The sequence below is a fragment of the Mesoplodon densirostris genome, unplaced genomic scaffold, assembly GCF_025265405.1.
Source record: "Mesoplodon densirostris isolate mMesDen1 unplaced genomic scaffold, mMesDen1 primary haplotype scaffold_35, whole genome shotgun sequence".
Taxonomy (NCBI): Eukaryota; Metazoa; Chordata; class Mammalia; order Artiodactyla; family Ziphiidae; genus Mesoplodon; species Mesoplodon densirostris.
In genome coordinates, this window is record NW_026778195.1 from 14,268,857 (window position 1) to 14,273,631 (window position 4,775).

Below are 4,775 nucleotides of genomic sequence, written 5' to 3' on the forward strand. Positions count from 1 at the left end.
GTGATGACAGTGTCATGGAACATTGTGATTACAAGGACGAGGGTGTATTGTGATGACTAGTGATGGAACATTGTGATATCTCTGGTGAGAGAGCATTTTGATGAGAAGTGCATGGACCGTTGTGATTACAAGGTTTAAGGAGCATTGCAATGACAAGGTTTGGAACGTTGTGATGAAATGCGCGTGGCACATTGTGATGACAATGGTCATGGAGCATTGTTCTGACAAAGACATGGAGCATTGTGATGACAAGTTTCTCAGAGAATTGTGATGAAAAGTTCATGGAGCATTGTGGTTACAAATGTCACAGAGCCTTGTGATGACGCGGGCATGGACCATTGTGATGACAAACGTTATGAAGCATTGTGATGACTGGAGTCACGGAGCATTGTGATGACAGGGGTCATGGAGCATTGTGATGACAATGGCATGGAGAATTGTGATGACAGTGGCATGGAGCTTTGGTCTGACAAGTTTCATAGATTATTGTGATGAGAGTGGGCATGTTGCATTGTGATGACAAGTGTATTGAGCATTGTGATGACAAAGATCATGGAGCATTGTGATGAGAAGACCATGGATAATTGTGATGATGAGCGTCATGGTGTGTTGTGATGATATGTGTTATGCAACATTGTGATCACAAGGGTTTGGAGCATTATGATGACAGAGGTAATGGAGAATATTGATTTCATTGTGATGACAATAGCCTGAAGCATTATGATGATGTGCATGGTGCATTGTGATGACAGGGTTCATGGAGCATTGAGATGAAAAGGGGTATGGAGCATTGTGATTACAGTGGTCTTGGAGCATTGTGATGACAAGGGCATGGAGCATTGTGATGAGAAGTCCATGGAACATTCTGATGACATGCATCATGGAGATTTGTGATGACAAGGGCATGGAGCATTGTGATTTCAGGTGTCTTGAGCATTGTTATGTGAAGTGTCATGGAACCTTGTGATGACTATGCCGTGGCACATTGTGATGGCAGGGGTCATGGTGCATTGTTATGACAGGGGTAATGGAGCATTGTGATGAGAAGGGTATGGAACTTTGGTCTGAAATCTTTCATGGATTATTGTGATGAGAGTGGGCATAGAGCATTGTGCTAACAAGGGCAAGAACACTGTGATACATGGGTCATGTAGGACTGTAATGACAAAGGCATGGAACATTGTGATGAGAAGGGCATCGAGCATTGTAATGACAGGTGTCATGGAGCTTTGTGATGACAAGGGCATTGAGCAAAGTTATGCGATGGTTCATGGAGCATTGTGATGACAATGACATTTTGCAATGTTATGCCAAGGGTCATGGAGCTTTGTGATGACAAGTCATGGAGCATTTTGATGACAAGGGCATGGTGAATTGTGATGAGAAGGGCAGGGAGCATTTTGATCACCCAGTCATGCAGCAATTTGATAAAAAGTGTAACGGAACATTTTGATGGAAAGGGTTATAGAACATTGTGATGTCAGGGGACTTGGAGCTTTGGGATGGAAATGGTCATGGAACATTTTGATGACAGGGGTTATGGAACATTGTGATGGCAGGGTTCATGGAAAATTTTGATGATAAGGGGATGTAGCAGTGTGATGCCAGTGTCATGGATCATTGTGATTCCAGGGGTAAGGGAGTATTGTGATGACTAGTTATGGAACATTGTGATATCTCTGGTGAGAGAGCATTTTGATGAGAAGTGCATGGACCATTGTGATTACCAGGTTTATGGAGCATTGCAATGAAAATGTTGTGGACCGTTGTGATGAAATGCGTGTGGCACATTGTGATGACAATGGTCATGGAGCATTGTTCTGACAAAGACATGGAGCATTGTGATGACAAGGGTCACAGAGAATTGTGATGAAAAGTTCATGGAGCATTGTGGTTACAAAGGTCACAGAGCCTTGTGATGACGTGGGCATGGATCATTGTGATGACAAACGTTATGAAGCATTGTGATGACTGGAGTCACGGAGCATTGTGATAACAGGTGTCAAGGAGCATTGTGATGACAAGGGCATGGAGCATTGTGATGACAGGGGCATGGATCACTGGTTTGACAAGTTTCATAGATTATTGTGATGAGAGTGGGCATGGTGCATTGTGATGACAAGGGCATGGAACATTGTGATGATAAGGTCATGGAGTATTGTGAAGACAGGCGTCAGGGAGCATTGTGATGACATATGTCATGGTCCATTGCGATGACAATTGCATGGAGCATTGTGATGCCAAATGTAATGGAGGATTGTGATGACAAATAAAATGGAGCATTGTGATGATTAGGGCTTGGAGCATTATGATGACAAGGGCCATTGAAAATTTTCATGACATGGTCTTGAAGCATTGTGATGACAAGTTCCTGGAGCATTGTGATTACAAATCCATGGAGCCTTTTGATGACAAGTCTCATGGAGCATACTGATGAAAAGGGGCATGGAGCATTGTGATTACAGGGGTCTTGGAACATTGTGATGACAAGGGCATGGAGCATAGTCAGGAGAAGACCAAGGAGCATTCTGATGGCATGCGTCATTGAGCTTTGTGATGACAATGGCATGGACCATTGTGATTACATGGGACTTGGAGCATTGTGATGAAAAGGGCATTGATCATTGTGATGAAAACGGCATGGAGCCTTGTCATGACAGGGTTCAAGGAGCATACAGACAACAAGTGTCAGGGAGCATTTTGATGACAAGAGTATTGAGCATTGTGATGACGAAGGTCATGGAACATTGTGATGAGAAGACCATGGATAACTGTGATGACGAGCGTCATGGGGCTTTGTGATGACAAGTGTTATGGAATATTGTGATCACAAGGGTTTGGAGTATTTTTATGACAGAGGTCATGGAACATTTTGATTTCTTTGTGATGACAATAGCATGCAGCATTATGATGATGGGCATGGTGCATTGTGATGACAGGGTTCATGGAACATTGAGATGAAATGGGGCATAGAGCATTGTGATTAGAGTGTTCTTGGAGCATTGTGATGAGAACGGTCATGAAGCCTTGTGATGACAAGGCCATGGAACATCGTGATGGCAGGGGTCATGGAGCATTGTTATGCCAGGGGTAATGGAGCATTGTGATGGCAAGGGCATGGAGCAATGTGATGACAGTGTTCATGAAGCATTGTGATGACAATGACATGGAGCATTGTGATGCCAAGGGTCATGGATCTTTGTGATGACAAAGGTAATGGAGCATTTTGATGGCAAGGGCGTTGTTTATTGTGATGAGAAGGGCATGGAGCATTGTGATGACAGTGTCATGGAGCAAGTTGATGAAAAGTGTCATGGAACATTTTGATGACAGGTGTTATGGAACATTGTGATGTCAGGGATCATCGAACATTGTGATGATAAGTGCATGTAGCATTGTGATGACAGGAGTCATGGAACATTGTGATGACAGGGGTGAGGGAGTATTTTGACAAATAGTGATGTAGCATTGTGATATCAGTGGTGAGAGAGCATTTTGATGAGAAGTGCATGGAGCATTGTGATGACAAATTTTATGGGGATATTGTGATGACTAGATTGTGGAGCACTGTGATGACAAGCACATGGTGCATTGTGATGACATGTGTCATGGAGCATTGTGCTGACAAGCGCATGGAGCATTGTGATGACAAGGGTCATGGAGCATTGTGCTGAGAAAGGCATAGAGCATTGTGATGACAAGGGTCAAAAAGCATTGTAATGAAAAGTTCATGAAGCATTGTAGTTAAAATGGTCACAGAGACTGTTGATGACGAGGGCATGGACCATTGTGATGACAAAGGTCATGAAGCATTGTGATGACTGGAGTCACGGAGCACTGTGATGACAGGGGTCATGGAGCATTGTGATAACAAGGGCATGGAGCATTGTGATGACCAGGTCATGCATTATTGTGAAGCCATGTGTCAGGGAGCATTGTGATGACATATGAAATGGCCCATTGTGATGACGATGGCATTCAGCATTGTGATGCCAAGTGTCATGGAGGATTCTGATGACAAAGGTAGTGGAGCATTGTGATGATAATGGCTTGGAGAATTGTGACGACAAGGGTCAGGGAGCATTGTGCTGACAAGTGCATGGAGAATTGTGATGACAATGGTCATGGAGCATTCTGATGACAAGCTTGTGGAGTATTTTGATGACAATGGCATGGAGTATTGTGATGAAAATGGAATGGGGCATTGTGATGAAAAAGGCATGAAGCCTTTTCGTGACAGGGTTCAAGGAGCATTCTGAGGACAAGTGTCCGGGAGCATTGTGATGACAAGTATATTGAGAATTGTGAAGACAAAGGTCATGGAGCTTTGTAATGAAAAGGGCATGGAGTATTGTGATAACAGGGTTCATGGATCATTGAGATGAAAAGGGGCATACAGCATTGTGATTACAGTGTTCTTGGAGCATTGTGATAAGAAGGGTCATGGAGCTATGATGACAAGGCAATGGAACATCGTGATGGCAGGGGTCATGGAGCATTGTTATGACTGGGGTAATGGAGCATTGTGATGGCAAGGATATGGATCATTGTGATGAGAAGGCCATGGAGCATTCTGATGACATTTGTCATGGAGCTTTGTGAAGAGAAGGGCATGGTGCAATGTGATGAGAGCGTTCATGGAGCATTGTGATGACAATGACATGGAGCATTGTGATGCCAAGTGTCATGGATCTTTGTGATGACAAATGTCATGGAGCATTTTGATGGCAAGGGCGTTGTGCATTGTGATGAGAAGGGCATGGAGCTTTCTGATG